This window comes from Balaenoptera physalus, assembly GCF_965194825.1.
Source record: "Balaenoptera physalus genome assembly, chromosome: 11".
NCBI lineage: Eukaryota > Metazoa > Chordata > Mammalia > Artiodactyla > Balaenopteridae > Balaenoptera > Balaenoptera physalus.
In genome coordinates this window covers 86761113-86785922 of record NC_138896.1, presented here as the reverse complement: position 1 = coordinate 86785922, position 24810 = coordinate 86761113, and the positions used below count along the sequence as shown (strand labels likewise).

At 41.5% G+C, this 24810-nt stretch overlaps 1 protein-coding gene across 22 annotated transcripts in view; it reads left to right on the top strand.

The window, feature by feature from the left end:
- The window catches only part of MAGI1 (membrane associated guanylate kinase, WW and PDZ domain containing 1), a 610830-nt gene that overhangs the window by 126790 nt on the left and 459230 nt on the right, over positions 1–24810 (top strand). The gene's annotated exons all lie outside the window — the stretch shown is intronic.

Here is a 24810-nt window from a genome sequence, read left to right as displayed (position 1 = left end):
TATAACCAAATTTTCCTTTATTGATCACCTTCCTACCAGGACTGGGCATGGTTGTGTTCTTATTGTTGTGACTACTGCTGCTGTTGTTATTATCATGATGATGATTTAACATCCTGGTGGTTTCTGTTTTGACTGGGGCCTCAGTTTTCTTCCTTGCCCAAGTCTGTTTACTCATGCCTGAATTTGAGGTCTCGTAACATTTGCCTCTTGGCCGCTGCCTGTAAGGGAGAAAAATACCACAGCTAGTAGAGATGCGGTTTTTCTGGGACTTTCTCAGCCAGGCTGTTGGGTGTTATTGATAGGTTCCTCTTTAAGCATCCCTTCACGAGTGTGGCAGGGATGCAGTGGGAGTGAGTGTGTAGTCCTCTCCTTGCTGGAGGAGTGCTAAGCAAGTGTTTCCCCTGCAGAACAATCAGGGTACCTCTGGGCTTCTAGGCAGCTAAGGAATGCTGAATAATTAATTGGTTTCCAGGGAGATATTAATTTCTGTGGTTGAATACTCTTTTGGGCTTAATGCCAATTATAGTTTGATTACTGAAGAATCCATTAAAGGCAGAAAAGTGTTTAGAAGTAAGTGTATTGATGACATAGATAGGCATTGCTTTTCAACATTAATATGGAGGGTGACTTTGTGTAATTTTGGATGAGGCATCACCATTTAGATGCGTTTGTTTTGATTTTAGCTATTAACTATGCACTTGGCACTTCAAACTGTAATTAATTTATGTTATTCCCTTTGATAAAGAAAGCTGCAGGATAGGTAGATAGTGCTTAACCATTTCATGATTCTTGGTGGGGGTTTGGAAAGAAAAATTGTGATTATTGTTTGAAGACACAAAGGTAGTGTCTGCTGTGCCTTGCCTTCTGGAATGAAGGACAGTAATTTCGAGAATTCTGGCCTCTGACTCTGAGGTGTCCGTTTGATTCTGAACTATTAAGACGTCACATGATTAAGCCCAGACCAGGAAACGCTGTGTGTGTTTCACATAATATGTTCTTTAGTGTCTTGGTCAAGGCTTTGGGTGGAGAGAAAAGGGATTGAAAAAGAGGTTCTGAATTTTAAAGTAAAGCATTCGGCTTATTGTACTTGATATGTACCCATCCTGGGAGCAAGTGCTGACACTGCCACTTAAAAGATGCATTTATTCAAGAGGTACAGTCACTTTCATGCCTGGCATTTTCCTCAACCCAGTGGTGCAGTAGAGGACTGATGGATTTATTGTCAAGTTATACAAGACCATGTGCATAGTGCTAAGTCTCCCGTGAACACCACAGATCCCTAAAAAAGAGACGTCTTGATTTGTTTTAATAAATAACATTATTAGGTGTCTCTGTTTCCGATCCTCATTGTATTGTTCAGTTCTCTTTGGAAAGGTCACAGCGATGGGTGCGTGTTATCTTGACCTCCTGTGAAGGTGCCATGACAACAGTAAACATTCACATTACAGGTTTTCTTAAGGCAGTAAATGTGGATGATGCAAGCAGCCTCGGCCTGCAATAAAGGTGTGTTGTGAAATTTCCCATGCCAGAGGAGACACTCATCGCTGGGACTGGCACTTTCAAGGCTGTCGATGGTGATGACTGAGAGCTCTCTTTTTGGATGTCTCTTGACATCAGGTGGAGATGGTAGCTCATTGGGTTCCCTGTGTTGCCTGGGTCTGTCCTGTGTAGGCTTCATTGGATGGTTGCACCACTGTCCTAGGTGGTTCCTGTTCTTCTCAAGGATTCTCTTTGCAGAATACTCTCGGTATTTTATTTCTCTTTTCTTACACTAATCCTCAATTAAAAACAAACAAACCCTAGTATTCAACATGATTGACAAGGCTAAGGATGTAATAGGATTTCCACTTGCCACCTTTCCAAAGTCTGATAATTCATATTTGGATATTCTCTTAGCGATGGGATGCTTTTCTTTATTTTTTCAGAAACATACATGTGTACTAGCTTTTGCCAAAGAATAGCACAGTTTCAATGGCATGTTTTACAAGTATGGTGTAATGTAAATTGCATAGGATTTGAAATTGCCAAGGCCTGTTTTAACATCTTAGTATCTTTTATTAATTATGTCAACTTGGGCAGGTCACACAGGCTTTCTGAAACTTAGTTTTTCACTCTTAGTTAGGAATCATAATACTCATTGTGTTTTAGGGAGTATGGCAGCAATTGAGTGCGGTGATAGCTCCCATTCCACATACTCCTCTTACAGTGTGACTTGGACACTGCTTCCATGGGGAGGTAAGGGGTGGTAGTGTCTGTGTTACTTCTCTTTGAATCAAGGGGGATTTGTGATGATGGTGGGAGTGGTGCTATGAGAATTCCGTGATAGGGTCATAAAAAGTGAGAGAGCTTCCATCTGAGTGTCTTGGGACATTTGACTTCGGAATCCAGCCAGCAGGCTGTGAGGAAGCTCAGACAGCCACGTGGAGATGCTCCCGTTGGTGTTCTGGTGGACGGCCCCAGCCGAGCTAGGTGGATCCTGCAAGAGTCTACCCCTCGCTGTCGAGTCACCCTCAGTCTTCCCAGTGGAAGCTCCAGGCATCAAGGAGCAGAGACAAGACATTTCCACTGTGCTCTGTAGAAAAGCCTGACACACGAAAATTGTAAAAGATAATAAACGTAGGGTTGTTGTCTGAAGCCATGATGTTTTGGGGTGATTTGTTATGCAGCAGTAAATCACCAGAACAAGTTCATTGTGAGATTCAAATGAAACAGTCGTTCTCCTTATAGGTTTGAATACTGCCTCCACCACTTAATAGCTGCATGACCTTGGGCAAGATATTTAACTTCTTTGCATTTTGTTTCCTTACCTATAAATGGGGCTCCTTCTAGACTTAATGATAATTCGTGATTTAATACCTGTGAGATGTCAAATAAATGCTCGTTGTTATTATTTTCTATTAAACTGTATCGTTGGAGTTTGAGAATGTGTGGATAGATTTATGTTCATTTTATTATGATTTTTAAAGGAGTTACACAAATGTTGTTTAAGTGCCTTTCTCTAGGTAAGAAACCCGTGGGGCTTTTAGTTTGAAAGTCATTTTTGTGAAATGAAAAATTAAAAATAAATCTATCGCTAGTATATTACTAGTATCTGCCAAACATTTATTTTACATATTTTGCTAAGATTGTACATATCCAAGAACCTTTGGTTTCAGTTGGTAGAAGGAGGCATAAATACTCCGTTATAGGAAGTCAGTAGAAGAACAGGTGAAGAACAGGCGATTGGAAGGAAATCTTATTTTACTCATATTACGTACCAGGATCTGTGCTACAGGCTTTTATCAGTGTCATTTTCATAGACACTCTGAGGCAGATAATGAGAAAAGAATCTTACTAAATCTTTGCTGTCCCTGAAATTAAGTTTGTTACTGTCCTTCTCTGTTGTGTTTTGGGGAAAGAGGAATTTGTTGTAAGTCACTAATGTTATTCAACTAATGGTGTTCAAAATAGTCATCACTATGGCTCATTGTGTAGCTGAGTAGACAGAGAATTATGACTCTGGACTGAAAATGTTGAGTGTATCGCTAAGCCCAGAAGGGAAGGATCTGTGCTGACGGAAAATCCGCAGAAGCAACGTGATCTGTACAAAGACTCCTAGGAACAAAAAGGAGTTTTTGCCTTTTTCAGTTGATAGATCTTTCTCTTCTCCTTTCACATGTTTTCTCCACTACAGGTCGGATGATTGTTCTCTTTGCTTAGTTTATTCAGCATTTCACTGTGACCCAGGGCTGATTTAGTTACTCTTGCTAGCTATCAGACAGTATATTGTCCAGGTCAGTTGAAAGATCACTCTGGATAAGGGTGGTGGTTTCTAGTCTTTTAGAGTCTATATTTCAAAAAAAATTTTAGACACTTACTTAATATTAGTTATACTTTTAGGATATGTTAGTTTTGGAAAACCACAATGAATCTGGTAGTGCCTATTTATTGTATATTACATCTCTATATTATTACATCTGTTTGCGCATGTGTGTAATGGAAAATACATATATTTAAATTACATTGTTTATTTATTATACAGCTAATTCTAGGTATCCATATAGAATACCAAACCCCTTGGAATAACTGTTTTCCATCTATCAGATTTTGTGACCTGCAGTTCATGGGAGCATTGGATTGGAATGTCTTGAACCATCTGGGCAATCTTTATGCTTTCTGTTTCTTTTAGAATGGGGGAATTAAAGGCCTTTAGTTTTTCATAATCAGTATTTTGTTTTTGAGTGTTTTTTTAATTGTAAAGAATATTGTTTTAGCATTTTAAAATTTAATATCTGTGTTCGTGTGTGTGTGTGTGTGTAAGACTATTGTGAATCAGTTTTCAGTTTTGGTAGGTTCTAAATCTGCGTTCATTGGTATTAGAGATTTTATCCCATTTACTACGTGAATACTTTTATTTTCTTAACCTCTGCCAGTAATAATTTGCAATGAACACCAACGTTTTTTTCTTCTCAACTTAGCCTCATAAGAGTTCATTTGGACCTTGAGAGTTATAATGAGCCTCTTAAAACTTTGATTGCCTGCATTGGACATATACTAAGTCCCTGATAAATGCTCAACACTTTTCCTTGGTTCTGGCCTTGGAGATGAAAGATACAGTCCCTGTTTTCTCCAGCTCTCTTTGAATACCCTTGGGCTTTTATAAAGTTGTTGAGATGGATTCTAGGTGCTTAATATGTCTCCGTAGATTTAAAGTCCTACAAAGATTTGGAGCACTCTTTTCTAGGAATACTCAAAGTTGATGGTTTCACACACTGTTATGTGGCTGCTCTTTTACCATGAGGCTGGGCAACGGTGATTGTTTTACAGTAATGAGAATGTGATTTAGCTAATCAACCAGGCACCTTTTATAAAGATTGGGTGCTGCTGATCTAAAGAAATTTTAAATTGATGGTATGTTCTTCATGAAACAAGTATACTGTATTGAACTAATGGCAGCCTGAATGAGATAGCCAGTTATTGATACTGTATTACTCAGGCTCTAAGAGTCACTAACATTCAGTGTATATGATGTTAATGTGTGTTTGATGTGCACTATTATTCAATGTAGTGTAGCTGTGCTGTTGTTATGTGAGAATAAGTACTTGGCAATGGATAATGTATCAATGCCCAAGTTTGATAACAGGCAGCCTGCCACACCCTCACAAGGTCTTGATAGCCTTCAGACGCTGATTGAGGCTCAAAGATGAACCGACTTAACATTCAAATTGAAAATACTGTGCCTTAGATCCAGGGTTGTCCTGTGATCGTTAGTTTATTGATGTCTTAACCAGATATAGAATGTGTATTTTTCTGTTCCTTTCATTTTTATCAGTTTTCTTTTTTTTCTGTTTACTGTCTCAGTCCGAGAGAAATTTTTGTATCCATTAAAGGAAAAGAAGTTAAAGAAATAGATTTAAGTTTTATGGTGTGCTACAGTTTTTTATGTACGGTAGAAGTTACGAGTGTATGGATTTACTTCATTGACTTCAGAAGGCTGTGGTTTTATTTGTACATGGAAATTTCATTGCCTCCTGCATCTGCTTTTTTTTTTTAAACCAATGTAACTTAGAGTTCTAATATATGCTTTATTGTTGAAACTTTTGTGTATTATTAAAGTAATACATGTTTATTGCAAAAAATTCTAATAAAACATATGTATATTTAGAAGAAAACTACATTTTTTCCTGTTACCTCCCTCTTTACCCAACCCAAAATTCCAGGCCTACAGAGGTAAACCAATTTGAGTGATATTTTTTTCAGTTTTTTTCTACACATATAAATTATGCACATGATCGGTAGAATTTTTAAAATCTAGATGGCAGAAATACTTACTTTCCTTTTTTTTTCCTTTAATTTTGTGGCCATGTAATAAACTTCTTTTTCTTTTTTTTTCTTTTACATTAGCCAGAGTTGGTTTCTGTTGCTAACCAAAGAAACTTATCTGAAATGTATTTCACAATAGTTCAAGGGAAGCTTGTGCAGCAGCCAGGGGTCTCCAAGGAGGGTATTTTACCCAGCTGCCAGGAGCAAACTCACATTAATTCATCTCACAGAATGATGAGTTAGAGTGATCACATATGAATTTATAAAAGAAAAGCAGCTGTTTCCTGTTGGCAAGCCATGTAGAAGTCAGGAGTTTCCCAGATAGAAGGTTGCTTGGTGAACAGGATGAGCTAGTTGTATGATCCTAGATAGAAACCTCATCCCCTCTTGACAGTGCTTGGATGGGCTCTGCCATCCTACAGCTCTTTCCCCTGCTAGATTTCCAGAGGCTCCCATGCCTTTTTAATTTTTTAAAATTTTTGGCTGCGTTGGGTCTTCGTTGCTGTGCACAGGCTTTCTCTAGTTGTCCCGAGTGGGGTCTACTCTGTTGCGGTGTGCGGGCTTCTCATTGCAGTGGATTCTCTTGTTGCGGAGCACAGGCTCTAGGCGCGAGGGCTTCAGTAGTTATGGCACACGGGCTTAGTTGCTCCTCTGGATAATCATTTTATAGACAGAGAATTGAAGACAGAAGGGTGTTTATTGACTTGCCAAAGGTCACCTGGTAAATTAACAACAAAACTGGCATTAAAACCCAAGTTTTCCAGCTCCTTCTGTGCAATTTCTACCCTGAGACCATCTTGTCCTTTAAGACAAGAGAGTGATTTAAAATTTATATGTGATGCTTCCTGGGAAACGAAATCTGTTTGATATGGTATTTGGGAGGAATTGGCACATCTGCCAGGCAGCATCAGGCTGATATGTGTGGATTTTAGTGATGGAGGAAGAAGAGATGAAGGTGCCTAAAAATTGGTTACTTTTACAACGATGGGATGTCTATAGTGTGCTGGTTATTTGTAACCTTGAATTCAGGCTTGATGTAAATCTGCTGTTCCTTCCACCTGGGAGGATCCACACCTTTTCTGTCTCTCATCCTCCTCAACCCACCTACCTTAGTCTTAGTCATAGTTTAGGTCTCAGCTTAACTCTTTCTTGGGGAACCTGTCCCTTGTTCACTACTCTGATTCTTCCTCATTTGACCTCAGTTCTGTTCTTTAAAAAATCTCCCCCAATTCCCATTCCAGTTTCTCCCTCCCTCTTTTGGTCGCCAACATGTCAAAACTTGACTTTGAATCATTCCTATCGACTCTCCTGCCCAAAACATATTTTTCTTGTTGGTGAAATCATGATCATCAAAATCTTCGGATTGAATCTTCATATTCTACTACTGGTTGTAAAACATACACAGTGTTTCCAGATAAGCATGTTCACATGGAGAACCTCTCACAAGGATCAGTTTTCTTACTTGTTACTTACCCCAACCTTTCCTAGCCATGTAGACACAGTAAACTTTTCTCCTCATCAGTACCACCCATCTGTATTGTTTGAATAATTAACTCTGTAACATGATTCTTCCCTTTTAAGGGTGAAGACTGCTTGGGGGCTGGTTCAGTTCCTGTCTTGGTCATTGTTATATCCCCAGGGCAATGTATGGCACAGAGGAGGAGCTCAGTAAATTATTGTTGGATGAATGAACGTTTTAATGAATACATGCAACCAGGCAGTGTGTGGGAGGCTGGGGGTGAGTGGGAGGGTAGAAGGATGAACCCAGGCACCCAGGAGCTTCTAGTCCAGAGGGAGAGACAAGTGGTGAATGATGACATTCATTTACAGGATCAGTTGAACTGAGGGTTAATTGGCAGATCAAGAAAGGGGCTGAGTTGAAGACAGAGAATGAGGAGTGATTGGTCCCAACTGGGCTCGGAAAAGACAAGGTGGACCTCACAGAGGAGATGACATTTAATTTGGCCTTGAAAGATAACTGATTTAGCAGGGCGGGGAAGGTGCCAAAGCATGACAAATTACGGTTGTGTTTATGCATCTCTGGACCCCTTGTATGATATCTCTCCAGTCAGGGTAGGAGAATAATCCTAGAGTTGGAAATCAGGGGACCTGAGTTTGCTACTACTGCCTATCCAGGGGACCTGCGCTCACTGCTTTGGATTTCAGTTTACGTGTAACAGAAAGGTGTTACACACAACTTTGAAGGACTGTTTCTCCTCTAAAATGCTAGAATTCTATGGATGCCGCTTTGTCCTTGATCACTGTCTGACTCACCTGAGAAATGTGCCTTGCTTTCTTTTTTTTTTAAGTTTTTTTTTTTTTGATGTGGACCATTTTTAAAGCCTTTATTGAATTCATTACAATATTGCTTCTGTTTTATGTTTCGGTTTTTTGGCCTCAAGGCATGTGGGATCTTTGCTCCCTGACCATTGGAAGGTGAAGTCTTAACCACTGGACCGCCAGAGAAGTCCCCCTTCCTTTTTTTTTTTTTTTTAAAAGATTTTTTTTGATGTGGACCATTTTTAAAGAAATGTGCCTTTCTCTTGTGACCTTTTTTTCTGCAAACCATGGAAAACGTCAGTGAGGAGTTAAGGATGTGTCACGGTCCTCTTCGTGGCTTGCTGACTGGGGACATGTTTTAGGGTTTCTCTGGTTTGAGGTTTATAGGTGAGACGTGCGGTTTGAGCATAAGATGTGTGGTAGGACCACAACCTCTTGGACTCTGGTTGTATTGTTCCAGGCGCAGAGGGCAGGGCTTCGTCAGGGTGAGTTGGGCCCACTTGACTTGGGAGAATACAGATGGCGAGCAACCCCATTGATGTAGACTTGGTCATTCTTACTTCCTACACGTGGATTTGGGATCACAGAGCCTTTTGACCTGCAGGTGCTGAAATTCCTTCTTGCACATGAGTTCCTAGGAGAGATGTCAAATTATGAGTCAAGTGGAAGCTGGGGGGTCTGAAGAAAGGAACAAGTCTGGAATTGAGTCAAACTGCAAATATTTACAAGGGTGTCTATGGCCTTTGCAGATCTAAAATTATTTTATTATTTTATGTTAACTATACTATGTATTGAGAACATTGTGTCCTGAGTGTGATTTTGTTTTCACATGAAATTGCCACATCTCTGCTCTCCCTCCAAGGGTAAATTGAGAAGTTTGGTCATTAGATAATCTTTGATATTTCTTTCAGTTATAACATGCTATGAATTTTTTAATGAAGGTAGGCATAGGGCTGAGTAGGTAACAGAAAAATTGGGATAGGGGAAGCATCTCCTCTTTCTTAAAACAGTATTACCCGTCCCCTGAAAAGAATTCTGTAATAAACTTTAAAGTTAAAATCTCGTCTTTAGTATTCATCTCTTCTTTTGGCCAACTGGAAGTAGCAATCTTGGATTTCTCTCTCCTTCGCTTTTTGCCCTCAAGGAGTTTGCTCTTTGGTTGGAAGAGAAGAATCAACAATGATGAGCTTCCAGGTTGTGAAAACAATAGTGTCATCTGGTTAATTACCTTTTCTGCTGTGTGGATTTCTTCTGTCTTCTCTAGGAAGGAAGTGTTCAGTATATACACAGTAAATTGCAGGAGTTGTGTGTGTGTCTGTGTGTATATGATTCGAGTTTGATTCAAGCCCTCATTTATGATGGCAGGGATCTGTTTGTGAAATGGTGAGTTGCAAACGTTCATCTTTTTTCTTTGTTTGCTTCATGACGCGCTAATGAACTTTGCATGTAAGGCTTGCAAATTGTGAGGATGCAAAGAAACAGACTGACCCTTCTGTAGAGAAAAAGAGAAAATAATGATAATCAGGTACCATTTATTTACGGAGTCCTCAGTGTTTGCCTGTTAAGAGATCTATATACATCCCTTGTGCTTTCAGCAAATATTTATTATCTACTTAGTATGTGCCAGGTACTGTTCTAGGTATTGGCTGTAGAGCGGTGAGCACAACTCAACCCGTGCCCTTATAGAGATTAGGGTGAAGAAGAGGAATTAAAATCAGACCCAGAGATGTTTCATGGTCCATGACAATGAAGACAGTGTAGACGAGGATGAAAGTGATGATGTGGCATTGCTGAGGTGTGTCCCCAAGAGTACCGTCTCAACTGTTAATTTGGGAAGTTACAACGATTCCTCAGAGCAGTGACTTGTATTTGATTTTCTCTAGTGGAGAAAACTTAAGGCCATTTCCTGCGTGCCTACCCTGCTGAGAGGGTCTAGCCAGGACGCCTCTCTGTGATCTGTGGTTGTCAGCTGTTCATCAGCTTCTCATATGTGAGGTGTGTAGCACTTACTTCTATGGCATGAGCGTTTGATATGCTGATCCGCCCGCCCCACCTGTCATAAAGATCCTTGTTTTGGGGCCATTCAGCAATATTTCTTGTCCATAATTGTCCTGCAATTGCAGAGCTCCCTTTCTGTGATATCACTTCCGGATCCCTGATGTTTTAGCTGATTCGTGGAGTCTCTCCTGACAGGGGAGGTGAGATGTTGTATATACACACCTTAGCCCACAGTGGTATGCCAAGGGTCACTGACTACTGCTACGATGATGACAACCACCACCACTGCCGCCACTACTACTAGTATTACTACTATATGGGCTTTTTAGGGAATTTCAGTTTTTCTTCTAAGATATTTTATCACATAGACAAGCCAGTAGCTGATGTCATGTATCCACTACGGACAGTAAGGAGAAGGGTACAGGGGAGAGGAGAGACTGTGATAACAGTGGGAGCTCTGGAGCCCATCAGATCCACTTCTGCCATTTATCAGCTGTGTCACTTTAGACAAGCTTGTGATCCCTTCTAAGCTGCTTTCCTTCTCTGTAAAACAGGAATAATAATAATAACCATAAAATAATGTTGATTCCTTATTATGAACCAGGCATTTTACCCAGATTGTCTACTTCGAACCTTTCAACTCCTCTTTGAGTTGTAGGAATCAATTTACAGATGATTCTCAGCACAGAGAGGTTAAGAGCTTTGTCCATGAACACTCAGCCAACGTGAAGGGGGGCTGGGATTGGGACACAGGCGGTCTGGTTGCCCTACGTTGTTATAATACATGAAGCTTTGAGCATCACGTCACTTAATACATTGTCACGTTTATTCAAAGTATTATATCATGATCACAAACTGGGCTTCAGTCATCAAAGAGACCTGCTTCTTCCCCCATGGAGGTGGCCCTGACTGCTCTCTGCCCAGAACCTTTACTCCCATTTGGAGTTCTGCTGCTGCAGGTGGAGGTGGGTCTGGTATTCCAAATTCCTTAACGCAAAGTAAGAATGACTACTATCGAGTGTTTTTAATGTCCATCCTGGGACTCCCAGTGAACTTAAATTGCTTCTATTCACTCTCTGCTTCCACTTTAACTTCTGGCTTGGCATCAACAAGTTGAGAAATGTTAAAGGAGCTTTGCAGCTAAAGTCTCTGGTGCACTGATGAGCTGAATCACCCACCATTAGGCTGCAGACCTGCCTGGTGGGGATACTCTTGTTTACTGAGGAGCATTTCTTTTTTTTTTAAGGTGGATTGATGGATGGAAGCCATTCCAAAGCAAGATCTGTATTGACTTCAATCACTCCAGCTCCCACCTGGAAGAGCTCTGGCCCCAGGGCCAGGGGAAAACAGCTCAGATGGGGTCAATGATGAGAACTGGGGGGAAGAAACTCTCCAGTGCAAAAAACAGTTCCCACCTCAGTCCCTCTGTCCACCCCCCCACCCTGCTGCATAGATCAGTTGGAGGTACCTTCTGGTCGGAGCTGGTGCTAAGTCAATCCAGGCAGCTTTCCTTTGGGCTGTGATCAGGAGCAGGGTTCTGGGCTATTTGTAAACAGGTTGACAGCCTCGAAGCAAAGTGTAATATTGAAACTGTCACACACGTAACATGCAGTCATGGTGGGAAACCTATCCCGTCTCTGGTGTGATGTGTCCTCTACTTTTATTTCTTCCTTCTCATCTTAGGGTATAAGAAACACTCATTTGAGGACTGGAGAGAATGATAATTCATTTTGTCTTTATTTGGGCAATTAAAGAATGGACATAGGTTCTCACATCCAAACTTTTGATTCGAAGCCTGAACATTGTTACATGAGGATTTCATCCAAAGCCAGAGTGGTTGTGGGATGTACCATGGTCCTGGTTTATCATGGGCTGTTCTATTCTTGCAGGTGATCGGGTTCTTTTCTGATGACCAGAAAGCTTCAGCACATTAGTTAACTGAAAATTCAGGTGACTATATGTGGTGGGCAACTATTTGTCTGTCTTTTTCTTACCTTACTGATTCTGTTCCTGAGAGCTAAGACACTTTCTCTGTGGATGAGGACTGCTTGCTGCAGCTGGACGCAAGCTCAGGTCATCTCTAGGGAACCTGTCCCCATGGGTGCAAGTGAAGAAAAACACATTAAAATGTCTGTGGGCTTTTGAGAGTTGCTCATACTTGTAGGGAGGCTGTTGGTGTTTATGGCCCTGCCTAATTACTAGTGTGACTCATCTCAGTTCAGTGTTAGAAGAGAGGGAGTTGAACTGTGGAGGGTTTCATCTCTTCTATGGAATGAATGAACTCATATTGATGATCATGTCAGAATGTCTTAAGATGTTTTCTAAGACATCTCCAAGATCATTTTATATAAATTCCAGAGGGGAAAAGGCCCCGTAGGTAGGGCCACAGAGTGTGTTGATCACAGCACGGATTTTGGACTGAGACCTACATTTGAATCACAGCTCAAACTTGAATAGGGTTTTTGGTTTTGTTTTAACTTAATTTTTATTTAAAAAAAAATCAAAGCAATACATGTAGATAATTTTATGAAACTCAAAAAGGACTTTAAGATTTATTACAAAAATGTTAGAATCCCCAGCGTCATCCCTCCCTGCCGTTCGGGGGGATCCCCCAGAGGGTACCATTTTTAACTCTCTGACCTTTTTCTTCTAATATTTCCCTTTATGTTTAGAAATCATGTTTGCGTTTCTGTTTCTTTCAGTTTCAGATGTAGGTATCATCTGTTGTTATCTATTATTATCCCTAGAAAGGACCTTGAGGATTGTTTTCTCACTTCACCTAAAACCACACTTGCCCTTCCTCTACCCTCCTAAACTCTACATATCAATATCAGTATATCAGCATTTTTGCTTGAACATTCATAGCTGAGTCACATAGTGTACTATACTTACGTTGCTTTTTATGGCGCTGATAAGTACTTTGCTTTTTCTGTTCCTTATTTTTCTTCGTGCCCATGTCTAATTCTTCTCCAAACTCTAGCAGAACTGAAAAATCCTCCCGACATAGTCAAACCAATCAAACTCATTAGTTCCTTTAAAATTTTTTTTGAGAGTCCCGTCTCATGTTGTTTAGTGTCCTCTGGCTCAGGTCTGGACTGGGTGCTGTATGTGTCCACATCCCATAGTTGTCGTCCTGGAATTTCCCTTTATAAAGTCCTTGGAAGGGAAAATATTTTAACCCTTCTCAGCCATGGCTGTTCATCCGTGGAATGGGGATAATATTATCTATCTCAGGGAGTTATTGTGAGAATTTAATGAGCTAATAGACATGGAAGGCAGCGGTATGAAGTAAGGACTTAATCAGTATTAGTTACTGTTGTTAAAAAAAAAATCTTTCTCCTCTTCTTTATCATGTTAAACTATGATCACTAATCTGAAATGCATCTTTAAGAATCAGGCATATTTTTATAGCTGATAAAGAACTGAGACATAACCCTTCATTTTACAGTGAGACCCAGAGTAGATACATGTCTTTACCAAGGTCATGGGTGTAGTCAGTACAGAGGGGTGGAGCCAGAACCAGATCCCGGCACCTGTAACTTTAGTTATAGTCATGTGTTCTTTCCATTTTCTCACACAGCCTCAGTAGCCTGCAGGGTTTTTTGTTTTGTTTTTATTGTGTAATGCCTTAGCCATTTCTTCTCCCTTTGCCTAATTTCTTAATTAAAGAAAATATATAGCAGCTTTATTGAGATACAATTCAAATATCAACCAGCCATTTAAAGTTTATAATTCAGTAGTTTTAATATATTCACAGAACTGTGGAGCCATCACCAAAATCTGACTTAACAGCATTTCCACCATCTCAAAAAGAAATTCTGTACGGTTTCGCTATTACTCCCCTGACTCTCAGCCCTCAGTAACTACTAATTTACTTTCTATGTCTATAGATTTGCCTGTTCTGGACATTTCATATAAATGGAGCCTACAATATGAGGTCTTTTGTGACTAGCTTTATTTAATTAACACAGTGTTTGCAAGATATATCCATGTTGCAGCAGGTATCAGTATTTTATTCCTTTTTATGGCTAAATAATATTCCGTCGTATAGATAGACATTTTGTTGATCCATTCATCAGTCGATGGACATTTTGTTTGTTTATAATTTTTGGCTACTATGAGTCTTGCTACTCTGAATATTCATGTACAAGTTTTTGGACATAAGTTTTCATTCTCTTGGGAACATATCTAGGACTGGAATTGCTGGTTCATGTGGAAAATATTTTCAACTTTTTGAGGAATAGCCAGACTGTTTTCCAAAGCAGCTGCACTATTTTTACATACCTACCAGCAGTGTATGAAGGACCCAATTTCTTCATCTCATCACCAATATGTGTTATTATCTCAAGTGCATGAAGTACACCAACCTTAAGTGTACTGTGCTTTTGGTGTATATTTCCCTGGTGGCTAATGGTACTGAGAATCTTTTCCTGCCCTTACTGCCCTTTGTTTGTATTCTTTGGAGAAATATCTATTCAGATGCCTTTTCCCCTTTTACATTGTGTTATTTCTGTTGTTGAGTGATACAGTTCTTTATAGGTTATGGGCACAATTCCCTTACTGGTTGTATGATTTGCGAATATTTTCTCCCATTCTGTGGGACATGTTTTTGCTTTCTTGATGGTGTTATTTGCAGCACAAAAGTCTTATTTATTTTTTTCCTTTTATGTTTGTGTTTTTGCTTCATATCTAAAAATGCTTTTGCCTGCCTCTAGTTCATGAAGATTTTCTCCTATATCTTTTTTTTTTAAAATATAAATTAATTAATTAATTTATTTTTGGCTCTATTGGGTCTTACTTGCTGTGTGCGGGCTTTCTCTAGTTGCAGAGAGCGGGGACTACTCTTCATTGTGGTGGGCGGGCTTCTCATTGCAGTTGCTTCTCTTCTTGCAGAGCACAGGCTCTAGGAGAGCAGGCTCAGTAGTTGTGGCGCATGGGCTTAGTTCCTCCGCCGCATGTGGGATCTTCCCGGACCAGGGCTCGAACCCATGTCCCCTGCATTGGCAGGAAGATTCTTAACCACTGCACTGCCAGGGAAGCCCTCTCCTATATCTTCTTCCAAGAGCTTTATAGTTTTAATTCTTATATATTTAGGTCTGTGGTCCATTTGGAGTTAATTTTTTGTATGGTGTGAGGAAAGGGCCCCAACTTCATTATTTTGCATAGATGTATGAAATTGTCCCTGCACCATTTGTTGAAAAGACTATTCTTTTCTCATTGAATTATTTTGGAACCCTTGTCGAAAATCGAATCTACAGGGGTTTTGACGTAGTGTCAGGCTATCCTGCTCTCCCACAAAGTGTGGGTGACTAATGTAATAATGTGCATGATAATAAAATGAATGGATTCCCAGTAATACCCTTTGTCTAAAACCTTTGTGACTAGAGGGAATAAACATTTTGGAGGAATGCCTTCCTGGTCTGATAAGGGAGTATCGTAATGTACCAACTAAAACCCATCAAATGTACCAGAAAATATGAAATAGGAATTATTTTGAGGGTTAGAAAAGAACACAACACAGAGTCAGCACAAGCAGCCCAGCTGTGGATGAGCTGTGCTCCAGCTTTTGCTGCAGATCTCTGCAGGCCTGAGAGCTGCTCTGGGACCAGAAGATGTAGACAGCAGAAGATGCACTTGGCTGTGACTCCACTGGATGTGCCCTGGTGTACACCATTCCTAGCCCTGCACAAAAGGTTTTCTCAGGTCTCAGCCAAGAGACAAATCAGCAGTTTGCCTGAGGACAGTACCAAAGCCCACCATCTTGGCCACTGCCCTAGAACCCTGGAGACCTCTGCAGCGAAGTGGATTTAGATATTTTCATTGTCTTCGTTCTTCTTTATTGAAGTTTAAAATACATAAAGTACATAAAGTGCACTAATATTAAATACAGCTTGGTGACCTTTTAACCTATGTATTCTTGTGTAGCCGTCACCCAGATCAAGATATGGAACATTGATAGCACCGCCGAAGGTTCCCTCCTGCCTCTGCCCATTCAGTGTTCCTTTCTCAAAGAGGTTGCTGTTGTTCTGGCTTCTCTTACCATACATTTGTTTTGCCTGCTCATGAATTTCGAGTAAACAAAAACTGTATGTAGTATGTGCTTTTTTATGCCTGGCTTAACTTGTTCAGTATGTTTGTGAGATACATCCATTTTGGTGTATCAATAGTTCATTTATTACTGCTTCTGTAATATGACCGTACCATAATAGATTTATTCATTCTTCTATTCATAGGTGTCTGGGTAGCTTGTAGTTTGGGGCTATTTTCCATAACAATGCTGTATTTATTCTTGTCTGGCAGGATGTTTCACTAGATATAAGAAGAGCTTGGGCGGATGGTAGGTTTGTATTTGACTTTAGAAGATACTGCCAAATGGGTTCTGATTTTTTTTAAAAAATAAATACATTTATTTATTTACTTTTGGCTGTTTTGGGTCTTTGTTGCTGCGTGCAGGCTTTCTCTAGTTGCGGTGAGTGGGGGGCTACTCTTTGTTGCAGTGCGTGGGCTTCTCCTTGCGGTGGCTTCTCTTGTTGTGGAGCACGGGCTCTAGGTGTGAGGGCTTCAGTAGTTGTGGCTTGCGGGCTCTAGAGCACAGGCTCAGTAGTTGTGGCACACGGGCTTAGTTGCTCCACGGCACGTGGGATCTTCCCGGACCAGGGATCGAACCGGTGTCCCCTGCATTGGCAGGAGGATTCTTAACCGCTGTGCCACCAGGGAAGTCCTGGGTTCTGATTTTCTATCCTCTTCGCCTGTTTACATCTCTCTCTGAGCTCTGTGGCTCAGAGTATGTGTTCATGTCCTCAAGTATACGTAGGTTGGGGACAGGAAAGACGCAGAAGAGAAACTGATGAAGGAAGAGAGATATAGGGGGATGGGGAAATGTGTATTAAAGGAAAATAGTGAAGAAAATGGAGAGAATGACTTGGAAACAGTATGATCATGAGTTGGGAGCACGAGCTTTCAATCTGGATTCAAAATCTCGCTCTGCCATTGACTACCTATTTAACTTTAGGAAACTTATGTCACTTGGGAGGCAAATTTTTCTCACCTGTGAAACGGAACTAATAATAAGCACTTGTATTATAGAGTGATTGTGAGCAGTATATGAGGCATTGCCTAAAAGTAACAGCACAGCTTATATTTATTGAGCGCTTCCTGTGTGCTGGTCACTGTGCTAATGTAATTCTCTAATATAATCTTTACAACAACGCTGTGAGTTATGTGCTGTTATTTTACCCATTAGGAAGCTGAGGGTCTGAGATGTTCAGTAACATGCCCCCAGGTCACAGTGTTGGTAAATTAGCCGAGTGAGAACTCTGTATGGATTGCAGAGACTGTGGGAAGTAGACATGAAAGGCAGTGTCCTTGTTTGTAGACACCAACAAATGGAGAACTGCTATCCATGTAGGCAGGATAAAACACCGGCTGACTCATCCAGGGTTGTCTGGAGTAGTCCAAGAAGGGACAATGACCATATGGGGTGAAGGACAACGGAAAGTTGTCAAATCTCTTTCCACAGTATTTAGCCCCATCCCCAGGGCAAGTTTTCAAGTTTCTTTCTCAGCATTCACTAGAAACTTTGTATAGAGGTGATGCTAACTGCCCCAGATCACTCCTTGCCCCCACACCTTCCTGAAGTCCTTTAGCTCTTTCTGAAGTCTCATCCCTCAGTCTGGGCCCAGGTAAAAGTGCCGTCTTACTGCTTTCTCTCCTCCGCATTCTGCCTGCCGTGTTTTGCACTCTGTTGGCCTTACACCACCTTTCTGCTGCTTCTGAGGTCCAGCATTTGCCTCCTGGGGAGCACCCAGAATTCCATAATTGTTTTTCTCCCTTTTCCCCTTGGCTGTCCCCACACTGTCTTCTCTCAGTGCTGTGCTCTCAGCGGGATAGCTTTGCTGTCGTCACACAGTCCCAGTACCGGAGCAAGTCACGCATTGCAGAGGTGCAGGAAGAAAACGTTAACCCATCCTCTTTCCCCCTCCAGACTCACCCTTCCCTCAGCCCCACCCCAGGCATCCGTGTTGCCAGATTGACTAGTTTTTCACGCCTGTAGGAACATATAAAGTGTAAAGACCATAGTCTGTCTTCATTTCTTTACTAAAATGGTAGGGTGTTGCTATGCACACAATCCTATTTTCCCCTTCCCTCCTCAACTCTCCTCCTTCCTTTAACCGTTCCTCCTTCCCTCCCTCCTTCCCACCTGCTTCCCTACTGGTCCATACTCTCTCCCTTTCTGGCTCCTTCCCTTTCCCCCTCACTTCTCCCCTCTTTCCTAATTTCAGTGAGTTGCTTCCTTGGTCCAGTCATCATGCAGGGACCAGAGGATGTAAAGGTGCATTAAGATAAGGCCCTTGCCTTCTAGGAGATCAGGGTCTTGTGAGGAGATCAGGATATGCGTAGATGATTGTTATGAAAGTTTTCTCTGTCATTTGGATCATCCTCCTCATTCACTTAGAATGAAACTGAAGAACCATTGGAGGCCCAGGCCTTCTACTCAAGTATTGAATTGACCTTGGGGCCTGAGAATTAAAAAAAAAAAAAAAAAAAAAATGTATCCCAATGCTCAGGCAGCCTATTAAATTAAGTCCATTCCTACCCTTCCCATTTTGTTCACCGATCATTCTAGACATTCCTGCATACTGTAGGCTTCTGTCTACAGTAGAAATAAACTCTCAGCATCTTTGGTAGAATAAATAGCTCTTTCTCAGAGGAACTGCATTTAATGAAGAATGGCTTTCCCAACCTCAGAAGCAACTTGACCCATTGTAAAGGTAGCAATCAGTGGCTCAATCTATAAAGCCAGGTATGGAACACAACGCAGATTTCATTTTCTGTGTTGAAGAATAGGGAAGCTCTATTGACACTTACTCTGTGCCCGGCCTTATACTGCATGGCCCGCACGTGTCTCTCACACTCTCATTCTCACTGTCAAGCATGAAATAGGGAGCGCTAGAACCATTTAATTGTAGTCAAGGAACGTGAGACGCCAAATAGTAAGAATATTCATTTCAGTTTAATTCATGTAGAAGTATTCATTGGGTGCCTACTGTGTGCCAGGCTCTGTTGTAGACACTTGTAATACATCATTAAATAACAAAGAGTCTTGCCCTTGGGCAGTGTACATTCTAACGAGGGTGGGCAGGTAGGGTAGGATGGATAATAAACTATAAACATAATCAACTAGTAAATTATGGAGTACAGTAGAGGTTGAAAAGGACTGTGAAAAGAAAGAAAAAATAGAGCAAGGTGAGGGAATTGAAAGTGGTCAGGGTTTAGCAGTTTATAGTATTTAATGGAATAGTCAGATTAGACTTTATGGAGAAGTCAAGAATTGAGTAAAATATGCAAAATGTCAATATTAAAAAAAAGACTATTCTGTCCTATCATCTTGCTAAAAGGGTTGAAGAACTCGTTTAACAAGTCTTTTGAGCTGGGAGATGCAGGAATGGTTCTTCCTGTCACCCATGCTCCCTAATGGCTTATGGTTTCTCTAGGGAGATCTGTTAGCCCCTAGGAAATGACTGGGTGTCCAAGGGAATAGGGCAGACGGATTTCCAGTGGAGTTCAGAGGAGGCAAGACTGGATGTCGGTAAGCACCTCCCAGAGATAAATACTCAGCACACGTTATGTGGAGGTCCTGTGACTGACTCACAGGGATTCTGAAACATTTTTCCAGAGTGCTGGGAATCTCTCTGGGAGGTTAAGTGGTGAAGCCTTGTCTTGGGAGTCAGACTACCTTTTGAGTCTGAGCTCTACCATTTGACGATGGTTAGTGTGTTCCTTCAGCTCTTTGGAGATTTGCTTTCTTCCTCTGTAAAATGGGAAAATTAATACTTAACTCAGAGAGTTGTTGTAAAGCTGATGTAAGCATTGTTGATAGCGTTTAGTGGGTAACTGACACGTTGTCACAATGGTGATTATTTTCATCCATCCTCATCTGTAGGATCATCCGAGGTTTTGTTCCAAGATAGGAGTCTCTGGCAAGATGGCTAAGATAACAGTTAGCCTCACCAAGGGCCCTCGCCTAGGCCGGGTGAGAGGCCCAGAGGAGGGATGCCCTGGCATTTCTCACTTCCTCTTCCCGACACGGGACCAACTTTCCAGAACACCACATGGACCAAAAAAACTCATAGGGATTTTTCTCAGCAGGTGGGCTTGTAAACAAGTGACAGGGCGGAGAGAGGTGGCTTGGGGAGTCCTGATAGAAGAGCAGTTGTCAGGAGTCACCCCTGGGACTGCCATCTGTTCCCATCCTCCCCAGACTTGTGACAGCCCACCTCCAACCCAGACTGGAATTCCGAAAGCACAAGTAATGGGCCAGGGTCCTTGGGACCGGATTGAGGGCAGCCTTACGTGGTGGCTGTTTTCTGTGAAACCTAGTCACACCCTTTGAGATTAGGTAGGTTTTGGGCTGGTGATGCAGGAAGGGATTCGTGGACCTTAACTTTTTAGGAAATATTCCATGACTGATTCATGTATTCAGAAAACACTACTGCCAAAACACTGTGTCCGACCCTGTGCTTGGGGTCAGGTAACCAAAGCTAGTAGAGGCACAGGCCCTGTCTTCAGGGAGCTTCTAGCCCTGATGTAGCTTCTAGCCAGCTTCAGGCTGGCCCGTGGGAGCTGCTGGTTGGATGATGATAAACCTGGAGTGTTTATCTTGGGCCAGGTAACGTTCTAGCCTCTCTATACACATAAACGAGACAGTGCCTCTCTTTAATTCTTTAGGTCCAGAGCCCAGGTTACATGGGTTATTCTGTCATGATCTGGTCTTTCTCAACTAGCTCTTCTGAATCCCAGCCTAGGATTCCTTTTTACTTTAGCGTTTTCTTTCTTTGTTCCCACCTTTAAAAAAAAAAATTGCACATCTCATTTTTAAAGAAAAAAATAGAAAATACAGGAAAGAAAAAATGAAGACAGCCAATATCCACAACCCCTCCCAAGCATACCTACTTTCTTCATATGTAGTATACCTTCATTTTATATGTCTTATATATTTTTATATCCTATATAATATTTATATTTTAATGGAATAATACACATGTTTATTTATACATATAAGTTATATGTTGAAGTTACAAAATTTGAATCAATATATGTAGTATTTTGCAAACAATATACAGTGTTTTGAAGTTTGTTTTTCATTTAATAACATCATGAACATCATTCCATGTCAGCAACTGCATCTGTGGTTTTTAAAGTATGCAAAGTGCTCCCTTTTTTGGTGTGCCGTAATTGCTTTAACTAGTTACTGCTTTGGATGTTTCTAAATTTTCATTTTGGCACACATCCTAGATTATTTATTTGACAAATTTCCAGGAGAAAAATTGTGCCGTCAAAGGGCAAAGATTATCAGCCTATGCTGGCTAGCTCCCCCTACTGCTGATTTTTTTTTAACCATTACCATTTATTATATGTATCCTCTACATATGTATGTATGTATGCATGTGTGTCTGTGTGCATGTATTGTTTGTATATGCACGTGTGTGTATATATGTATGTGTATATGCACATATGTATGTGTGTATATGTGTGTGGCAAAATTACAGATGTCCTTATCTGAAGTATTGGAGGACAGAGCTGCTTTTGTATATCATTATGATAATGGTGGACATTTACATATATTCCTTTATCCCTGCCAGCCTTCCCTATAAAAATCTTCATCTCCCTTATTCTGCAGCCTCAGTGAAATCTCCATTTTGTGACTGAGATTTGAGTTTAAACAGCCACAGGGTGACTAGGCAGGACTTTCCCATTGGCTCAATATTTCCAGTGAATCTCCTCGAAAAGCCACCTGGTTCTCCCCTACAGCCTGGAGGCAAGTGGCAGGGAAAGGGCACACGGTACTTTCGCCCCTTCCATCGCTCATGTCTTGTCCATAGTGAGCTGGCCTAAGCTGGATAACTGGAGTGAAAGGTGCTGTTTTTTCCAGTTGGATGTGCAACTGGCTACGCAGTGCCGGACACAGCGGTCTAGCCACTCGTCACGTGCCGTGGTTCCCGCTGGATGGACAACCTGGACTGTCCACGCTTTCCCATCACAGCTGCTGTTTGCTCAGTTGGCGAGCAAAACAGGGAAGCAGGCCACGTCCTCCACCTGCTCATGGAAGCTGTCCATTCCATTCATCACTCAGGGGAAAACTCCCCTGGACTGGACCAGGGAAGAAGAAGAGCCTGGAATCTTCTGAATGGGGTCACAATCACCCTATACAGATCTTTTCATCTTGGCTAGAAAAACCCATTGTTGATATTTTGGTGAAGAATCTTCCAGAGGTTCCTCATTGTGTGTGTGTGTGTGTGTGTGTGTGTGTGTGTGTGTGTGTTGGCAGGCAGGTGTAACATTTTTTCCTTTGCAAAATAGGATTATGTTGAATACGCGCTTATGTAACCTGATTTTTTAAATTTACAAGTATATATATTTTTCATGTCAGTATTCTGTTGAATATTCATTCATTTATTCATTCATTCATTTAAAATCTAACATTTAAAAATAGAAGAACATTTTTTCCACCGTCATTCATTTAATATGAGTGGGAGAGACAGATAATAGTCAAATAATTGTAGCAGTGAATGTGAAGGAACTCTGAAGGAAAGTTAAGTGGTAGGCGTACTGCAGAGGGGACACGATCCCTGAGGAACTGTCACTACAGTTGCCATCTGAGGACTAAAATGTGAACTTAGAATGAGAAAAGATGGGTCTGTATCCATTTTTATAGCTGTGTAAAAATTCCATTTATGGATATGTCATAAATTACATAACAAACTGTTAGACTTTTTTTCAGCTTTATTGAGGTATATGGGGGCCTTTAGATTATTGTTGATTTTTTGTCCATTTTGTTCATTTTTATGGACTTATTCGATCTTTGAGCTCTTGATCTAGCAGTGGAGTGGATTTGCCTGTATTTACCAACATCCTCATCTGGCTCCTGGTATTTAATGATCCAAGTTTTCAAACCTCAGCCTGGGCTGTAGACAAAGGTAATAGACCTGCCAAGGAATTGCTCCAAGGAAGTGGCCTCATTTCGGGGATGTTGAGGCCAAATAGCCACACCTGGACATACTATAATCTCATGGTAGCTGGAATATATGAAGATACAGAGGCAATTCACTCGATAGTATCCTTAACCATCCTCCTGTAGTAAAGGAGTGAACTTAGTCTGTTCCATCTATTTTGAAAGCCTGAGGACATGTTGACCAGCTCTACATGAGCTTCTCGGAGGAGTTTGTGAATGAACTGACCCTTGAAGGCTGATCAGAATTTTGTCAAATATTAAGGGATTTGGGGCCTTCTGATAGAAGGAACTCTAAGTGCAAAGATTTCAAGGATTACAGAGGCCTGGCGATATCTGGTACTAGCTTCTTTGTGGGAAATGGGTTTGGAGGGAGGATGGTTGGGGCTGGATTGGGAGAAACCTCGATTGCCATCCTCGGAAGGTTAGGTCTCATTCTGTAGGTAGTGAGGAGAAGGTCATTTCATCAGGTTGATTATGTTAGGGGAATGTTAGCTGATATAACAGATTAACCCCAGAGCCTCTGTGACTTCATATCATAGAAATTAATTTCTCCTTCACATAATGTCCGAAAGAGGTGTTTGTAATTAACAGGCTGTTCTCTTCCAAGTGGTGATTCAGGGTCCCAGCCTTTTCCATTTTGGAGGTTCTGCCATCTTCAGCCTGTGGCTTCCATGTCACTATGCATATCTGCAACAAGCTGGTGGAAGAAGGAAAAACGGAGTAGCATGAAGTTTTTATACGCCAAGTTTGAAATGGTCTCTCACGTTACTTCTGTGCACATTTTCATTGGCTAGAGCTCAGTTCCAGGATCCCCCAAGCTGCATGGGGGGCTGGGGAATGGAGTCTAGGTGTCTTGCATGGGATGAAGAGGAATAGAATAGCAGACCCTGCTGCACTGCTGTTTTAGTTGTGGTGGTGGGATTGAGGGTGATCTAGAGGAGAGGAAGCCCAGAGACAGGGAGGGAAAAGGGCTCAGCATGAAGGCATGAATAATTAAGGTTAACATTTATTTGGTACTCAACTCTGTGGCAGGAGCTAAGTTATTTCATAAGCATCAACCCTATGAGATAGGTACTGTTGTTTCCCCCATTTTACAGAAGAAGAATCCGAGCCTGGGGGTGACTTGTTGAGAACTAGAAGAACCAGGGTTCAGACCCAGGCAGATCTTAGTCTAGCGCCTGAGCTTTTAACCACAACTGTCTCTTGCTGGGCAGTGCTGTCTTCCGGGAGTGCAGGAGGGAGGGGAAGGTGAGCAAGAGGTCCGAGTCTGCAGTGAGGTGGCCAGTGCCTCATGAGATGTGAGGAAAAGAAAGGAATCCAAGCTGAACAAGATGTCAAGCTTGGGACCCCGGGGGTGCCAATTAGAGAGACAGGGTGTGCTCTGTGTGACTCTTTGTGCAAGAGGCCTCACCAGTTGTTCCAGATCTGCAATCTCACAGCGCCTGGCCCTGATTTAGCACAGGGACTGCACACGCCTGTTAACATCTTGACAAGTTGCTTTATAAGCATTTTTATTGGTTGCTCTGTATTAAAGGAAAGTTCACTGCATTGCACTTTTTAGATGGGACAATGGAGGCACAGTCCCTGTGACTCAGCCATTGATTCATTTTGCTCTTCATTGTGTGAATGTCTTTGTCTCAGGTTACCCCACCCCTCTGCAAGCTTCCACTCACCTTGAAGACCAAGGTCAAATGGCCCCTCCCTGGGAAGCTTTCTCC